Raw genomic sequence first — 18975 nt, forward strand, 5'->3', positions numbered from 1 at the left:
CTGCACTTTGCGGACACTTGGAGAACAGTGGTTTAGGACGAGTAGGTCACCTCAGCAGTATCCCATGGTTACAAGCTGGAGTTACAGGGGGTTCCCCCTTATAGGTTTCTAAGATCCAGCGTTCCCTTGGATCCTCCAAAGAGAAACTTATTATGTCAGGCACTAGATCATTTCATGCATCAGGGAGTGATTATACAGTAGGGATGAGTTTCGAGTTCGAGTCGAACCCATGTTCGACTCGAACATCGCATGTTCGACTATTCGTCGAATTACAAATGATATGGGCCGTTCGTGCCAAATTCGAGTGGCGAGTAACAGCCCATAATTCATTGCGTCATCATAGTGCATTGCTGGCTGATGATTGGCCAAGCATGCACTATGATCCTATTAGTTCTGATCCTATTAGTACCACAGGCAGCTGCAGTATTTACAAGTTAGTGTAGTGCAACCTCTGCACAGTGTGCACCTAAAGCTACCTGAAGAAAATTGGTGGTGTTCTTCTGATCCTATTAATACCACAGGCAGGCAGCTGCAGTATTTACAGTTAGTGTACTGTGTCCTCTGCACAGTGTGCACCTAAAGCCACCTGAAGAAAATTGGTGGTGTTCTTCTGCTCCTATTAATACCACAGGGAGGCAGCTACAGTATTTACAGTTAGTGTACCGCGTCCTCTGCACAGTGTGCGCCTAAAGCTACCTGAAGACAATTGCTGGTGTTCTCATACTAATAATACTACAGACAGGCAATTGATTCTGCTAGCTGCAGTATCAAAATATATATATATATATATATATATATATATATATATATATATATATACATCCCAGCTTTGTGCAGCTACATCTCACTGCAGGCCATTAGTATGTCTGGAAGGCCAACAAGGAGAGGCAGACAGTCACAAGCCAATAAAAGAGGGCAAGCAGGCTCTGTGTCTAGAGGCAACAGTGCTGGTCATGGAGACGGTGCATCCTCATCAGCACGTGGCCGTGGGACACGCTTGTCCTTTTTTTCAGCAGCTGGCCATGTTGAGCTGCAAAATTGGTGGTGTTCTTCTGATCCTATTAGTACCGCAGGCAGCTGCAGTATTTACAAGTTAGTGTAGTGCGACCTCTGCAGTGTGCACCTAAAGCTACCTGAAGAAAATTGGTGGTGTTCTTCTGATCCTATTAATACCACAGGAAGGCAGCTACAGTATTTACAGTTAGTGTACTGTGTCCTCTGCACAGTGTGCACCTAAAGCTACCTGAAGACAATTGCTGTTGTTCTGCGCCTATTAATACCACAGGCAGGCAGCTACAGTATTTACAGTTAGTGTACTGTGTCCTCTGCACAGTGTGCACCTAAAGCTACCTGAAGAAAATTGGTGGTGTTCTTCTGCTCCTATTAATACCACAGGCAGGCAGCTACAGTATTTACAGTTAGTGTACTGTGTCCTCTGCACAGTGTGCACCTAAAGCTACCTGAAGACAATTGCTGTTTTTCTGCTCCTATTAATACCACAGGCAGGCAGCTACAGTATTTACAGTTAGTGTACTGCATCCTCTGCACAGTGTGCACCTAAAGCTACCCGAAGACAATTGCTGCTGTTCTGCTCCTATTAATACCACAAGCAGACAGCTACAGTATTTACAGTTAGTGTACTGCGTCCTCTGCACAGTGTGCACCTAAAGCTACCAGAAGAAAATTGGTGGTGTTTTTCTGCTCCTATTAATACCACAGGGAGGCAGCTACAGTATTTACAGTTAGTGTACTGCGTCCTCTGCACAGTGTGCGCCTAAAGCTACCTGAAGACAATTGCTGGTGTTCTCATACTAATAATACTACAGACAGGCAATTGATTCTGCTAACTGCAGTATCAGTATATATATATACATCCCAGCTTTGTGCAGCTACATCTCACTGCAGGCCATTAGTATGTCTGGAAGGCCAACAAGGAGAGGCAGACAGTCACAAGCCAATAAAAGAGGGCAAGCAGGCTCTGTGTCTAGAGGCAACAGTGCTGGTCATGGAGACGGTGCATCCTCATCAGCACGTGGCCGTGGGACACGCTTGTCCTTTTTTTCAGCAGCTGGCCATGTTGAGCTGCAAAATTGGTGGTGTTCTTCTGATCCTATTAGTACCGCAGGCAGCTGCAGTATTTACAAGTTAGTGTAGTGCGACCTCTGCACAGTGTGCACCTAAAGCTACCTGAAGAAAATTGGTGGTGTTCTTCTGATCCTATTAATACCACAGGCAGGCAGCTACAGTATTTACAGTTAGTCTACTGTGTCCTCTGCACAGTGTGCACCTAAAGCTAGCTGAAGACAATTGCTGTTGTTCTGCGCCTATTAATACCACAGGCAGGCAGCTACAGTATTTACAGTTAGTGTACTGTGTCCTCTGCACAGTGTGCACCTAAAGCTACCTGAAGACAATTGCTGTTGTTCTGCTCCTATTAATACCACAGGCAGGCAGCTACAGTATTTACAGTTAGTGTACTGTGTCCTCTGCACAGTGTGCAACTAAAGCTACCTGAAGACAATTGCTGTTTTTCTGCTCCTATTAATACCACAGGCAGGCAGCTACAGTATTTACAGTTAGTGTACTGCATCCTCTGCACAGTGTGCACCTAAAGCTACCCGAAGACAATTGCTGCTGTTCTGCTCCTATTAATAACACAAGCAGACAGCTACAGTATTTACAGTTAGTGTACTGCGTCCTCTGCACAGTGTGCACCTAAAGCCACCTGAAGAAAATTGGTGGTGTTCTTCTGCTCCTATTAATACCACAGGGAGGCAGCTACAGTATTTACAGTTAGTGTACTGCGTCCTCTGCACAGTGTGCGCCTAAAGCTACCTGAAGACAATTGCTGGTGTTCTCATACTAATAATACTACAGACAGGCAATTGATTCTGCTAACTGCAGTATCAGTATATATATACATCCCAGCTTTGTGCAGCTACATCTCACTGCAGGCCATTAGTATGTCTGGAAGGCCAACAAGGAGAGGCAGACAGTCACAAGCCAATAAAAGAGGGCAAGCAGGCTCTGTGTCTAGAGGCAACAGTGCTGGTCATGGAGACGGTGCATCCTCATCAGCACGTGGCCGTGGGACACGCTTGTCCTTTTTTTCAGCAGCTAGCCATGTTGAGCTGCAAAATTGGTGGTGTTCTTCTGATCCTATTAGTACCGCAGGCAGCTGCAGTATTTACAAGTTAGTGTAGTGCGCCTCTGCACAGTGTGCACCTAAAGCTACCTGAAGAAAATTGGTGGTGTTCTTCTGATCCTATTAATACCACAGGCAGGCAGCTACAGTATTTACAGTTAGTGTACTGTGTCCTCTGCACAGTGTGCACCTAAAGCTACCTGAAGACAATTGCTGTTGTTCTGCTCCTAGTAATACCACAGGCAGGCAGCTACAGTATTTACAGTTAGTGTACTGTGTCCTCTGCACAGTGTACACCTAAAGCTACCTGAAGACAATTGCTGTTGTTCTGCTCCTATTAATACCACAGGCAGGCAGCTACAGTATTTACAGTTAGTGTACTGCGTCCTCTGCACCGTGTGCACCTAAAGCTACCTGAAGACAATTGCTGCTGTTCTGCTCCTATTAATACCACAAGCAGCTACAGTATTTACAGTTAGTGTACTGCGTCCTCTGCACAGAGTGCACCTAAAGCTACCTGAAGAAAATTGGTGGTGTTTTTCTGCTCCTATTAATACCACAGGCAGGCAGCTATAGTATTTACAGTTAGTGTACTGCGTCCTCTGCACAGTGTGCGCCTAAAGCTACCTGAAGACAATTGCTGGTGTTCTCATACTAATAATACTACAGGCAGGCAATTGATTCTGCTAGCTACAGTATCAGTATATATATACATCCCAGCTTTGTGCAGCTACATCTCACTGCAGGCCATTAGTATGTCTGGAAGGCCAACAAGGAGAGGCAGACAGTCACAAGCCAATAAAAGAGGGCAAGCAGGCTCTGTGTCTAGATGCAACATTGCTGGTCATGGAAACGGTGCATCCTCATCAGCACGTGGCCGTGGGACACGCTTGTCCTTTTTTTCGGCAGCTGGCCATGTTAAGCCGCAACATGCGTAAGACTTGGTAGAGTGGATGACCAAGCCATCCTCCTCATCCTCTCTCACCCAAGCTCGGGGTGCTTTGTCTGGCAAAGCAGCTGCCACCACGGCTCTTCCCTCGGCTCAATGGAATCAGTCACTCCTTCCCTAGCCCCACTATGTCCTCCTGAGGAGTCCCCCGAACTGTTTGACCACAGTGTTGGGTACATGCTCCAGGAGGATGCCCAGCTTTTTGAAGGCTCCAATGATGGTACCCAGCTAGAGGAAGGCAGTAACTTGAGCCCAGAGAGAGGCGGTGCCCAAGAAGGACAGCAATCTGGCAGTCATGTTCCCCCAGCTGCAGCATACTGCCAGGTTTGCTCCAGTGATGAGGAGGGAGGGGATGATGAGGTCACTGACTCCACATGGGTGCCTGATAGGAGAGAGGAGGAGGCACATCACCAACGAGGCAGGATGCCCTCCAGGGGCCAGCTTAAGAGCAGCACACCAACTGAATCACACCACAGTGCTCCTCATGTGCAGGGCGCTGCTGTCTCTGCGCATTATTCCAAAAGTTCTTTGGTGTGGGCCTTTTTTGAGACGAGTGCATCAGATCCCACCACTGCTATTTGCAACATATGTCTCAAGCGTATCTCGCGTGGCCAAAACATCACCTGCTTGGGCACCATATGCTTGATCAGACATATGTCGACCTGCCATGCAGTTCAATGGCAAGCGTACCTAAAAGACCCACACCAAAGAACAAAGAGGACCTCTCCTTGCTCCTCATCAGCTGGGATCTCCAACCCCACTATACCTTCAGTCATCTCTGAGACTTGCACTGAGAGGAATGAAGGTGTAGAATTAGGTGTGTCACAGCCAAGTACTTGGGGGCAATCTGCTATCGGTACACCAACGTCAGATTGTACCAGGCAAATTTCCCTGCCCCAGCTGCTGCACCGCCGAAAGAAGTTCGCTCCCAGCCATCCACATGCCCAGCGGTTGACTGCTAGCTTGGCTAAATTGCTAGCACTTCAACTGCTGCCTTTTCAGTTGGTAGACTCTGCCCCCTTCCGTGAGTTTGTGGAATGTGCGGTTCCTCAGTAGCACTTTCCCAAACGCCACTTTTTCTCACGGAAGGAGATTCCGGCTCTCTACCGGCATGTGGAAGGCAATGTCTTGGCCTTGCTGGACAGGGCAGTCAGCGGTAAGGTGCATATTTCCGCTGACTCATGGTCCAGCAGGCATGGACAGGGACGTTACCTATCTTTCACCGCGCACTGGGTGACTCTTCTGGCAGCTGGGAAGGATGAAGGAAAGGTTGCAGTAGTGTTGGAGGTTCTTCCGCCACCACGCCTCCAAAATTCTACTAGTGGTGATTCTGTCACACCTCTCTCCTCCACCCCCTCCTCTTCCTCCATGGCCTCTTCCTGTGCTAATTTGTCCTCGGAACCAGCGGTGCTCCGTAGGCGCTCAAGGGGCTACGCAAGCACGCAGGCAAAAAAATGCCATGCGGTGCTTGAGCTGGTGTGCTTGGGGGACAGGAGCCACACTGGAGCAGAGATTCTGTCAGCTCTGCAGGGGCAGGTTCAGAAGTGGTTGATGCCACGCCAGCTTAAGCCAGTTATGGTGGTTTGCGACAATGGCACCAACCTCCTCTCCGCCCTCCGACAGGGACAACTGACCCATGTGCCCTGTTTGGCTCACATCCTTAACTTGGTGGTGCAGCGGTTCTTGGGCAGGTACCCGGGCTTACAGGATGTCTTGAGGCAGGCCAGGAAAGTCTGTGTGCATTTCCGCAGGTCATATAATGCCAGTGCTCGGCTGGCTGACCTCCAAAAGGAATTTAACCAGCCCAAGAACTGCCTATTCTGTGACATGCCCACCAGGTGGAACTCAACGTTGGCCATGCTGCAGTGGCTGCACACGCAGCAGAGGGCCATCAATGAGTACCTATGCGACTATGGCACCAGGACAGGGGACCTTGGTTTTTTTCCCCACGCCAATGGGCTATGATCAGGGATGCATGCACTGTCCTGTCACCATTTGAGGAGTCCACGAGGATGGTGAGCAGTGTCAGTGCATGCATCAGTGACACTGTAGCTCTTGTCCACCTGTTGGAGCACACGCTGCGTGGAATAATGGACAGGGCACTTGAGGCAAAACATAGGGAGAAAGAGGAGGACTTCCTTACCTCTCAAGGCCCCCTTTATCCAGACAGTGTTCCTGCGTGCCCGCCGATCACACAGGAAGAGGAGGAGGATTCTGTCAGCATGGAGGTGGAGCCTGGCACTCAGCATCAGCAGCAGTCTTCAAGGGATCATTTACAGTCCCAAGAAACCCATGGACTTGTATGTGGCTGGGAGAAGGTGGCTGCGGATCATGTCATCCTTAGTGACCCAGAGGACCCCGGACCGAATGCCTCAGCAAACCTACGCTGCATGGCCTCCCTGATCCTGCAAAGCCTGCGGAAGGATCCTCCTATTCGTGGTATTAAAGAGAGGGACCAATACTGGCTGGCAACCCTCCTTGATCCACGTTACGAGGGTAAGGTTGCGGACCTTATCTTGCCATTGCAGAGGGAGCAGAGGATGAAACATCTTCGGGAGGCCTTGCAGAAAGGTCTGTGCAACGCGTTCCCAGAGACTGGGAGGTTACAAACTCCTGCTCCTTGACAACGTGTTGCTGAGGCTTCTGTTCAGTCAAAGAAGGAGCGGTGGAGAAGGTGGCCGTCTGACCGATGCGTTCAGACAATTTTTTAGTCCGCAGCCCCAAGGTATGATTGGTTCCAGCAACCATCACCAGCATCTGTTTTACATGGTGCAGGAATAAACTAGGGGCAAGATCTGACTTGGACACCTTTCCCACCGAAAATCCTCTGGGTTACTGGGTCTTGAGGATGGATCACTGGCCAGAGCTTGCACAGTATGCAATTGAGCTACTGGCCTGTCCTGCATCCAGCGTTCTTTCGGAACGCACATTCAGTGCTGCTGGAGGCTTTGTAACCGATCACAGGGTGCGCCTGTCCACCGACTCGGTCGATCGACTGACCTTCATAAAAATGAATCAGTCTTGGATCACCACCAGCTACCAGGCACCTGATGCTGATGTAACCGAATAATTTTTTTTTAAATGTCAGATCCCTTCAAGACTGCCTTTGCTGATGCTGAGTGACTATCCTGTTATGCTGAGTGATTATCCTCTTCCTCCACAATGATCCTGCTGATAGCTTGTAAGAACATTTTTGGTTCTGGGCGCCAACACCAGTGGCTAAGGCCCAATTTTTCAGCCCCTGTTTAACAAGGGCGTGTAATTACAATTTTTTATGCAATACTTTGCAGCAGGGCTGATTCCTGCGCTCCAACTAGAGTATCTGTGAGGGGTTGCAGTGTTGTGGCACCAGCACAAGTGCCCAAGGCCCAATTTTTCTGCCCCTCTTCAACAGGGGCATGTAATTACAATTCTTGATCTAATATTTCACAGCAGGGCCCATTCCTGCGCCCACCAAGAGTAACTGTGAGGGCTTACAGTGTTGTGGCACCAGCACCACCACCACCAAAGGCCCAATTTTTCTGCCCCTGTTTAACAGGTGCATGTAATTACAATTCTCTAGTCGGCCTTTCATTTAAATGCGGACATTGTTATGCCTTCTTTTTCCTCTCAGCCTCATTCGGCGGAACAGAGGCGACTGCATTTCTTGGATGCCGTCCGGGCAGTCAGAGTTTATTTGTCTAGATCTGCATCCGAGGATCATGCTTCTCTTTTTTTTTTACCAGAAGGACCCATGAAGGGGCAGGCAGCTTCCAAAGCTTCCATTGCCAATTGGGTCTATCAGTTGATCATTCAGGCCTATAGTCTGAAACCAGTGGAGTACCTATGGGGGGGGCAGGCCTCCCCAGGTGCCACACATTGGGGGGGGGGTGTCAGGCCAGGTATCAGGGACGGGACAGAGCAGGGTTGGTGCTCTGTAGCTGCGGTGGCTCTCTATATTTGTGCGAGTCGGCAGCTGCTGATCTGTGTTATTCAGTTCACAGTCGGGCTCTTTACTGCCACCTTTGGCTGCTTCCTGTATGTGCACCCCTTGTGTGTACTGCCAGCACTATATTTTGGATTGCAGCTCCTCTCGTGTCTCACAGGGACATGTAGAAACAGGACCTGGGACTATGAAGACCACCTTACAAGTGAGTGCTGTGAGTACAAGTGAAGGGAGGAGGCTGTTTGTGTACAGGGGGGGGCAGCTGAGTGTGTACAGGTGTGTGTGTGTCTGGGGGGCAGCTGAACGTGTACAGGTGTGTGTGTGTGGGGGGGAACTGAGTGTATACAGGTGTATGTGGGGGGGCAGCTGAGTGTATACAGGTGTGTGTGTGTGGGGGGGGCAGCTGAGTGTGTAAAGGTGTGTGTGTGGGGGGGGTGTAGGTGTGTGTGTGGGGGGGGCAGCAGAGTGTGTACAGGTGTGTGTGGGGGGGGCAGCAGAGTGTGTACAGCTGTGTGTGTGTGTGGGGGGGGCAGCTGAGTGTGTACAGGTGTGTGGGGGGCAACAGTGTGTACAGGTGTGTGGGGGGCAACAGTGTGTACAGGTGTGTGGGGGGCAGCTGAGTGTATACAGGTGTGTGGGGGGGCAGCTTAGTGTGTACAGGTGTGTGTTGGGGGGCAGATGAGTGTGTACAGGTGTGTGTGGGGGGGGGCAGCAGTGTGTACATGCGTGTGTGGGGGGGGCAGCAAAGTGTGTACAGGTGTGTGTTGGGGGGGGGGCAGCAGAGTGTGTACAGGTGTGTGTATGTGTGGGGGGACAGTTGAGTGTGTACAGGTGTGTGTGGGGGGCAGCTGAGTGTGTGGGGGGGCAGCTTAGTGTGTACAGGTGTGTGCTGGGGTGGGCAGCTGAGTGTGTACAGGTGTGTGGGGGGCAACAGTGTGTACAGGTGTGTGGGGGGCAGCTGAGTGTATACAGGTGTGTGGGGGGGCAGCTTTGTGTGTACAGGTGTGTGTTGGGGGGCAGATGAGTGTGTACAGGTGTGTGTGTGGGGGGCAGCAGTGTGTACATGCGTGTGTGGGGGGGGGGCAGCAGAGTGTGTACAGGTGTGTGTATGTGTGGGGGGACAGTTGAGTGTGTACAGGTGTGTGTGGGGGGCAGCTGAGTGTGTGGGGGGGCAGCTTAGTGTGTACAGGTGTGTGCTGGGGTGGGCAGCTGAGTGTGTACAGGTGTGTGGGGGGCAACAGTGTGTACAGGTGTGTGGGGGGCAGCTGAGTGTATACAGGTGTGTGGGGGGGCAGCTTTGTGTGTACAGGTGTGTGTTGGGGGGCAGATGAGTGTGTACAGGTGTGTGTGTGGGGGGCAGCAGTGTGTACATGCGTGTGTGGGGGGGGGGCAGCAGAGTGTGTACAGGTGTGTGTATGTGTGGGGGGACAGTTGAGTGTGTACAGGTGTGTGTGGGGGGCAGCTGAGTGCGTGGGGGGGCAGCTTAGTGTGTACAGGTGTGTGCTGGGGTGGGCAGCTGAGTGTGTATAGGTGTGTGGGGGGGACAGCTTAGTGTGTACAGGTGTGTGTAGGGGGGCAGCTGAGTGTGTATAGGTGTGTGTAGGGGGAAGCTGAGTGTGTTGGGGGGCTAAGTCCATAGAGGTGTGAGGGGGACTGAGTGCGTAGAGGTGTGAGGGGGCCCGAGTGCGTAGAGGTGTGAGGGGGCCCGAGTGCGTAGAGGTGTGGGGGGGACTGAGTGCGTAGAGGTGTGAGGGGGCTGAGTGCGTAGAGGTGTGGGGGGGACTGAGTGCGTAGAGGTGTGAGGGGGCTGAGTGCGTAGAGGTGTGAGGGGGACTGAGTGCGTAGAGGTGTGAGGGGGACTGAGTGCGTAGAGGTGTGAGGGGGACTGAGTGCGTAGAGGTGTGAGGGGGCCTGAGTGCGTAGAGGTGTGAGGGGGCTGAGTGCGTAGAGGTGTGAGGGGGTCTGAGTGCGTAGAGGTGTGGGGGGGACTGATTGCGTAGAGGTGTGAGGGGGACTGAGTGCGTAGAGGTGTGGGGGGGACTGATTGCGTAGAGGTGTGGGGGGGACTGAGTGCGTAGAGGTGTGAGGGGACTGAGTACGTAGAGGTGTGAGGGGGACTGAGTGCGTAGAGGTGTGAGGGGGACTGAGTGCGTAGAGGTGTGAGGGGGACTGAGTGCGTAGAGGTGTGAAGGGACTGAGTACGTAGAGGTGTGAAGGGGTCTGAGTGCGTAGAGGTGTGGGGGGGACTGATTGCGTAGAGGTGTGGGGGGGACTGAGTGCGTAGAGGTGTGAGGGGACTGAGTACGTAGAGGTGTGAGGGGGACTGAGTGCGTAGAGGTGTGGGGGGGACTGAGTGCGTAGAGGTGTGGGGGGGACTGAGTGCGTAGAGGTGTCAGGGGGACTGAGTGCGTAGAGGTGTGAGGGGACTGAGTACGTAGAGGTGTGAGGGGACTGAGTGCGCAGAGGTGTGAGGGGGACTGAGTACGTAGAGGTGTGAGGGGACTGAGTGCATAGAGGTGTGAGGGGGACTGAGTACGTAGAGGTGTGAGGGGACTGAGTGCATAGAGGTGTGAGGGGGACTGAGTACGTAGAGGTGTGAGGGGACTGAGTGCATAGAGGTGTGAGGGGGACTGAGTACGTAGAGGTGTGAGGGGGACTGAGTACGTAGAGGTGTGAGGGGGACTGAGTGCATAGAGGTGTGAGGGGACTGAGTGCATAGAGGTGTGAGGGGGACTGAGTACGTAGAGGTGTGAGGGGGACTGAGTGCGTAGAGGTGTGAGGGGACTGAGTGCATAGAGGTGTGAGGGGGACTGAGTACGTAGAGGTGTGGGGGGGACTGAGTACGTAGAGGTGTGGGGGGACTGAGTGCATAGAGGTGTGAGGGGGACTGAGTACGTAGAGGTGTGAGGGGGACTGAGTGCGTAGAGGTGTGAGGGGGACTGAGTGCATAGAGGTGTGAGGGGCCTGAGCGCATAAAAGTGTGAGGGGGACTGAATACGTAGAGGTGTGAGGGGGGCTGAGTACGTAGAAGTGTGTGGAGAACCGAGTGCGTAGAGGTGTGACGAAGGGGCTGAGTGTGTACAGGCATGATCACTGAAGAGGGGGTGCAAGAAGGGGGGGATGCCAGATATAGGATCTGCCCCAGGTGCCAAATACTCTAGGTACACTCCTGTCTGCAACGTAGAGCTCCTCCCTTCAGGGTGAGAGCTCATTCTACCAGTGGTGTAGGAACCTCCTGGGCTTTTTGCCATTGTGTATCTGTGGCTCAGATTTGTAAGACTGCCACCTGGTTTTCAGTGCATACGTTCACAAAATATATTTACATGACAGCCACCCAGCATTGCCTGCAAGGATCTGTATTTTGGGACACCTCATTGCATATGCGCAGGTTGCTGAGCATGCACCATACCGTGGCTGGAATGCCCAAGGTGTGTCACATTGCCCTACCTGAGCATACCGCGCTTCAGCTGATCACCCAGAAATGGGGAGGGGTTGGGAATCTGACTACCAGAGGGCAGCAGATGCAAAATGCCTGTAAGTACATAAAAAAAGTAGGAGCACAGAGGGCAGATTTTAAGGCAAATACTGTGCCAGGCAAAGGAACCTACCAACACAGGCACTGCACAGGGAGAGAGGCAGCTGGATGGCATACTATCTATATATACACATGAGCATGAGGACTGTGCGCATGAACACAAAGAACACCATCCCCCAGCTATATATATTTATAAAAATACAACAAAAAAACATACAAGCTTCCAAAACAGGGGATTGGAGTGGGGGGATGTAATAAATGTCACTTAATAACAAATTAATAACAAATAACTTTATTCATACAAAAAAAAAAAAACCTTGACATGGTTAAAAACAGGATCCATATCCTAATTACACAGGATCCATGTGTCTTAATTTCAGAAAGATATGGAAAATAATACATGGTCTACAAAAGAATATACAAAATACTGTAACATCGACATATAAAATACATAAATAAATCCATCACGGAAGGGTGGAGGGTAATGGATGGGAGAGAAAAAAAATAAAAATAATACATTAAAATATAAAAATAAAATTCCTTCCCATCCTGAAGGGAAAAGCTAGACTCAGATATCATATGGGGAAGACAGCAAAAGGTAGACTAATATTCCATGAAAAACACATAACCAAGGACACCCCAGCAGTAAAAATGGACACTTAGCTAGTTAAAATATCTCAAAATCAACTGTAATTCAGGAGACCCCTTTGGAGGCCCATGACACTTCACCAAATCTTTGCACCTCAGATTCACAGAGCTAAGGAAGTCTTCATCCCAGGTCCCTGATATATATTAAGGTTTGATTTCTGTGAAAAAGATTCCCCGCACTCATGGCAGAAATTTAGCTTCTACACTGTGTGAATCCTATAATATTTGTAAAAATCGGACTTCTCTGAAAAACATTTCCCACACTCGGGACAGAAATATGGCTTCTCCCCCGTGTGAGATCTCTGATGTGCGACAAGTTTTTCTATCAATAACATTTCCCACACTCAAGGTAGGAAAAAGGCATCTCTTCTGTGTGAAACCTCTGATGTGTATGAAGATGGGACACCCGTGAAAAACATTTTCCGCACTCAGGGCAGCAATATGGCTTCCCGCCTGTGTGAGATGTCTGATGTCTAAAAAGGTCTGATTTTTGTGAAAAACATTTCCCACACTCAGGGCAGGAAAAAACATTTCCTTTAATTAGATAATAAATGCAGGTTCCCCCCTGTGTGAGATTTTTGATGTCTAACCAGGTGTGATTTCCGTGAGAATAATTTCCCGCACTCAGGACACGAATACGGCTTTTCCTCTCTGTGAGATCTTTGATGTCTAACAAGGTTTGATTTCTGTAAAAAACTTTTTCCGCACTCAGGACAGGAATATGGCTTCCAACCTGTGTGAGATCTCTGATGTCTAACAAAGTCCGATTTCTGTGTAAAACATTTCCCACACTCAGGGCAGGAGTATGGCTTCTCACCTGTGTGAGATCTCTGATGTATAACAAAATCTGATTTCTGTATATAACATTTCCCGCACTCAGGACACGAATACGGCTTTTCGGCTCTGTGAGATCTTTGATGTCTAACAAGGTCTGATCTCCATGCAAAACATTTCCCGCACTCTGGACAGGGATACGGCTTCTCACCTGTGTGAGACTTCTGATGTCTGTTAAGATTGGATCTGTCTGAAAAAGATTTCCTGCACTCAGAACAGGAATATGGCTTCCCACCCTGAGATCTCTGATGTACATTTGGGCCTAATTCGGAGATAAAACCTTCCCCATAAAGAGGACAGAAAAATGTCTCCTGCCCCTGAATTCCGGCACCATCCCTCACAGTATAAAACTTCTCAGAATTAGAGGGATTCGATGCTCTATCCACATTGTGAAGGCCACCATCTATAACCAAGCTCCTTGTCTTTTCTCTGGCACAATCTTGTGCGATGTCCTCATCTTCTATTTTAATACCTGGAGATAAACTGAGACGATCCTTTGAGAGTTTCTCCATGGCGTTTCCTGGAAAAATATGAAAATATGATCAATGAACATGGGGGGGTCATTCCCTAAAATCAATGGGGACTGGGAGGTGCATGCTCTTCTCACAATCACAAGCCTAGGCACTAGGTCATGTGATCTCTGATAATGAATAGCTAGCAGAGATAAGAGAAGAATATATTATGGCCCACCTGTGCTGATCTCTATAGGAGTGTCCTCCTCTATAAATGTCCTCGTCATTCCAGCCTCCTCCATAGACTGCTGATCATTCCTCACATACCCCTCTTCTTCTTCACCCTCAACTTTTATGATAATCAGATCTTCACCCTAAACCAACAGAATGGCAGAAAATAACATGTGTAAAATAAACGTATTTATGATGTGAGATCACATAATACAATCTTGTCCACACATCATCTCCACATATCAGAGTGTTCGATCATTTTATGTTCATGACCCTCAACTCCACCGACCTGATGATGGTGAGGGATGGTGTGATCTTCCTGTGTGGAATCTCGGAAATACAGAGGACGGGGACATCTCTCTGGTGGGTTTCTGCTGTTAGATGGTTCCATCATGATATCCTTATAGAGATCCTTGTGTCCATCAAAAAGCTCCTTCATCACACCATACTCCTCATCCTCCAATTTAAACTCTTCTTTCACAACAACATTATCATCCCCGAGGATTCCACTCTGAATATATAATAAAAATGACATAAATTGTAACAATGCAGATAATGTACAGATCCTAATGATACTATCAGTGATTGTTCCTCATCTACCTGATGATGGTGAGGGATGGTGTGACCTTCCTGTGTGGAATCACGGGAATACAGAGGATGGGGACATCTCTCTGGTGGGTTCTCATACACACACACAATGATACAGTCACCATCCAGACACATCCCTTGTCTGTTACTGGATAATGTCCCAGAATTCCCAGCACCGCTCACCTCTCCTGTCAGCAGCTCCATCATCTTCTTGGTGACTTCTAGGATCTTCTGCATGTTGTGTCTCTCAGGTTTTAGGGAATCACATGGAGGCACTGTGATGGTCATATGATCACCTGACTTCACAAGAGGAAATCTCTGTATTGGAAACCAAGAGAAATATTATGTTAGAATCCCAGAATCCTCCTCACCTCTCCAGTCAGGTCTGTGCTTTATTAACTGCTTTACAACCGCCCACCGCATATATACTGCAGAAGGGTGGACGCTCTGCATCGGATCACGTACCTAGTATGTGATCCATGCGCTGGGGTAGAGAGTGCCCCTGCCGCCCCATGCTGTGATTGGCTGCAGCACCAACCAATCAGCAGCTGCCAGTCACCGTAACATGACAATAGGCAACTACCGAAGAGAGCCCTGTGTATGTAAACAAACACAACTCTCTTCTGACAGCAGCAATGTACTGTGTTTTTTTCTTCCTGCAAAGCACATTGCTTAGTAAAAACACCTCACACAGTACACAGTAACACATGTTGGCCACACATCTAACCCGTTTATCACCCCTTATGTTAACCCCTTCCCATCCAGTGTCATTGGTACAGTGTATATTTTTAGCACTGATCACTGTATTAGTGTCACTGGTCCCCGAAAAAGTGTCAATTATTGTCCAATTTGTCCGCCGCAATATCGTGGTCCCGCTATAAGTTGCTGATCACCACCATTACTAGTAAAAAATAAATAAAAATTCCATACATATATCCCATGGTTTGTAGACGCTATAACTTTTGCGCAAACCAATCAATATACTCTTATTGGGGTTTTTTTTTACCAAACATATGTAGCAGAATACATATTGACCTTATAAAACCAAGTGTAGCGCTTAATGGTGAAAATAAACAATGAAAATAAATACTGCAATGGCACATGCAATATAAAAATAATGTTGCATATAATAAAAATTTACATATGAAAAGTCCATCATGTTGAGAACCCTTAAGATCACCATATGTATCAAAAAAATACAGAAAATGGAAATACTGTCCAAAACTAAATAGACAAGTGTGGTGAACACAAATACTGCAATAATGTTGAACTGGATAAGCAAGTGCAGTAAACACAGATAATGCAATAGTGATGAACTCCAAGTGGTATGGTCGTGGAAACTTTTAAAAATAATCCAATATGTGCTGATAAACACTTGTGCAGAACCACCACCCGAAAGACTGGAGGCTTACCAGAAAGTTGGGACCCACAGAGCGTACGCTATATGGGTCAAACAGGCTTAAGTTGCTCACTGGCAATGGAGGTAAGACGCCAAGGGCTGATAGATGGTAAAATCCTAGCGGTGCTATCCCCAAGGAGTCTTCTCCGTGTAGAAGCTCAGGCGTTAACGGACATAACCCACCTTATCCAAAAAAGGTTTGGAATTTCACGTTTCTGTCTGAGTTCTGTTTGCATCACTTCCTGCAAACAGAACTCAGACAGAAACGTGAAATTCCAAACCTTTTTTGGATAAGGTGGGTTATGTCCGTTAACGCCTGAGCTTCTACACGGAGAAGACTCCTTGGGGATAGCACCGCTAGGATTTTACCATCTATCAGCCCTTGGCGTCTTACCTCCATTGCCAGTGAGCAACTTAAGCCTGTTTGACCCATATAGCGTACGCTCTGTGGGTCCCAACTTTCTGGTAAGCCTCCAGTCTTTCGGGTGGTGGTTCTGCACAAGTGTTTATCAGCACATATTGGATTATTTTTAAAAGTTTCCACGACCATACCACTTGGAGTTCATCACTATTGCATTATCTGTGTTTACCGCACTTGCTTATCCAGTTCAACATTATTGCAGTATTTGTGTTCACCACACTTGTCTATTTAGTTTTGGACAGTATTGCCATTTTCTATATTTTTTTGATACATATGGTGATCTTAAGGGTTCTCAACATGATGGACTTTTCATATGTAAATTTTTATTAATATGCAACATTATTTTTATATTGCATGTGCCATTGCAGTATTTATTTTCATTGTTTATTTTCACCATTAAGCGCTACACTTGGTTTTATATGATTTATAGCAAAGGCTCTATTTGTTGTGTTAGCTGCTTACCTATACAAATTTCTGGAGTAAGCGCATGGTTTATAAGGTTTTTTATACATATTGACCTCAACTGATGAAAAAAAAAATCGATTTTTTACATAAGTAAAAAATATATATATTTATTTTTAAATTGTTGGTCTTTTAATGTTTAGAGCAAAAAAAAAAAAAAAAGAACCGCAGAAATGATTATATACCACCAAAATAAAGCTCTATAGAGCAGGGGTTGCACAGGCAGGGATTGCATTGGCAACTGTCATTTTGGATAAAGTATTCATATTGGATTAAGTATTACACTTCAGCTTAGCACTATCTAAAAAACTCTTCCCTACCACTTCACTGGAAATCTACACTGCCTTCAAATTCCACCTTTAACTGCAACTGCTTCATTGTTTTAAACATGCTTAAATGGTAATCTATGCTGCCTTTACCTCTGTCCACATCGCTGTGATGTTAGTTTTCTTATTGTCCATACCTAAATTATGAGCTGGTTTTATCTTTATAGCCATGATCCCCTGCTCTCTTGCTGTATCTTGTAGTCTTGTCTTTGGTGTGAGAAGTTCGTTCTGTCAGCCATGTGTTCCTCCTATGCAATCCTGGCTGATTAATTGGCAATAATACCCCCACCCAACTCAGTATAAATTTAGGCCCTCTCTAGGGGATGCCCAGGCAGGGGTTGCACAGGCAGGCATTGCATTGGCGACTATCATTTTGGATTAAGTATAATGCCCCGTACACACGGTCCGATTTTCCGACGGAAAATGTGTGATAGGACCTTGTTGTCGGAAATTCCGACCGTGTGTAGGCTCCATTACACATTTTCCATCGGATCTTCCGACACACAAAGTTTGAGAGCAGGCTATAAAATTTTCCGACAACAAAATCCGTGGTCGGAAATTCCGATCGTGTGTACACAAATCCGATGGACAAAGTGCCACGCATGCTCAGAATAAATAAAGAGATGAAAGCTATTGGCCACTGCCCTGTTTATAGTCCCGACGTACGTGTTTTACGTCACCGCGATCAGAATGATCGGATTTTCCGACAACTTTGTGTGACCGTGTGTATGCCAGACAAGTTTGAGCCAACATCCGTCGGAAAAAATCCTAGGATTATCTTGTGGAAATGTCCGAACAAAGTCCGACCGTGTGTACGGGGCATTACACTTTGGCGAATGCACAAAACGATAAGCTACAACAGGCTTCTGCAACACACTAAACAGACTACAGGTGTCCTGATTCCCCATAGAACATCTCTCATCCAATCTGCTTCTCACCACTCTGTATCGTGCACTCCCTACTTTTTCTTCTTACAGTTGCATCCCCTCTCCTTAAACTTTCTCTCCTTCACCCCTCGGCTTATATATATATATATATATATATATATATATATATATATATATATATATATATATATATATATCACCCCTACTCCTGTCTTCACCGTATTACTGCACTCATCAGCTCCTGCTAATTTTTGAACCCAGATACCAATAAAACCTCCAGGACACTGAGAAGTGTCCCCCAACATAAGTCACACTCCCATATCACCTCTCTCACCCTTCTGCTTCTCCTAACTTCCCGAGATATAATTTCCAAAATCCCGGACCGCCATCATTTACATTTGGCCAACATACCCAGCACCCCCCATCCTCTGCCAGAAACCGCAATCTACACAATCTAACTTCTATTCCTCTTCTGCATAGAACCAGCCTTCCCTTTTCCTGTGCCCTTTGGAATGCCCGCTCGGTTTGCAACAAACTTACCACCGTCCTTGACCTATTTATCACAAACGCCTTCAACCTACTTGCAATTACGGAGACATGGCTTCAAGAATATGACTTTCCCTCTACTGCTGCCCTCTCCCATGGTGGCCTCCTGTGGACTCACTCTACCAGGCCTACTGGATGGAAAGGAGGTGGTGTTGGAATCCTCCTATCCCCTCAAAGCACTTTTCAGGTTCTTCATCCACCCCCCTCTCTCTGTCCCTCTTCTTATTTGAATCTCACTGTATTCATCTATTTTCTCCAGTTTAATTGAGAATTGCTGTGATCTATCGGCCTCCTGGACCGGTATCAAACTTCCTTGACGACTTCTCTGCCTGCCTTACTTTCTCTCTTCTGAAATCCCAACAATCATTCTTGGTGACTTCAACATCCCTGTTAATCTTAGCACTCCCGTTACTTCTAAATTTCTGAACCTAACCTCCTCTTTTGACCTGAAATAGGCAAACGCTTCTACTCACTCTGTTGGCAACTGCCTTGATCTTATATTCTCCTACCTATGCACCCTGCACAACCTCTCCAATATTCCTTTTCCTCTCTCTGATCACCACCTTATTAGTTTCACTCTCTCCTTGTCTTCCTCCTCTTGGCCTTCCAACTACCAAACTATTACCC

General features: G+C 47.8%; 2 protein-coding genes and 1 pseudogene across 2 annotated transcripts in view; 1 reads left to right on the forward strand and 2 right to left on the reverse strand.

The window, feature by feature from the left end:
- LOC141121652 (uncharacterized) overlaps positions 1-18975 on the reverse strand; it is a 447439-nt gene that overhangs the window by 125508 nt on the left and 302956 nt on the right. The window lies entirely within an intron of this gene.
- LOC141121729 (uncharacterized) overlaps positions 1-18975 on the forward strand; it is a 373994-nt gene that overhangs the window by 11180 nt on the left and 343839 nt on the right. The gene's annotated exons all lie outside the window — the stretch shown is intronic.
- Positions 11831-18975, reverse strand: part of LOC141121721 (uncharacterized) — a 44842-nt pseudogene continuing 37697 nt past the window's right edge.

The sequence above is a fragment of the Aquarana catesbeiana genome, unplaced genomic scaffold, assembly GCF_042186555.1.
Source record: "Aquarana catesbeiana isolate 2022-GZ unplaced genomic scaffold, ASM4218655v1 unanchor228, whole genome shotgun sequence".
Lineage (NCBI taxonomy): Eukaryota > Metazoa > Chordata > Amphibia > Anura > Ranidae > Aquarana > Aquarana catesbeiana.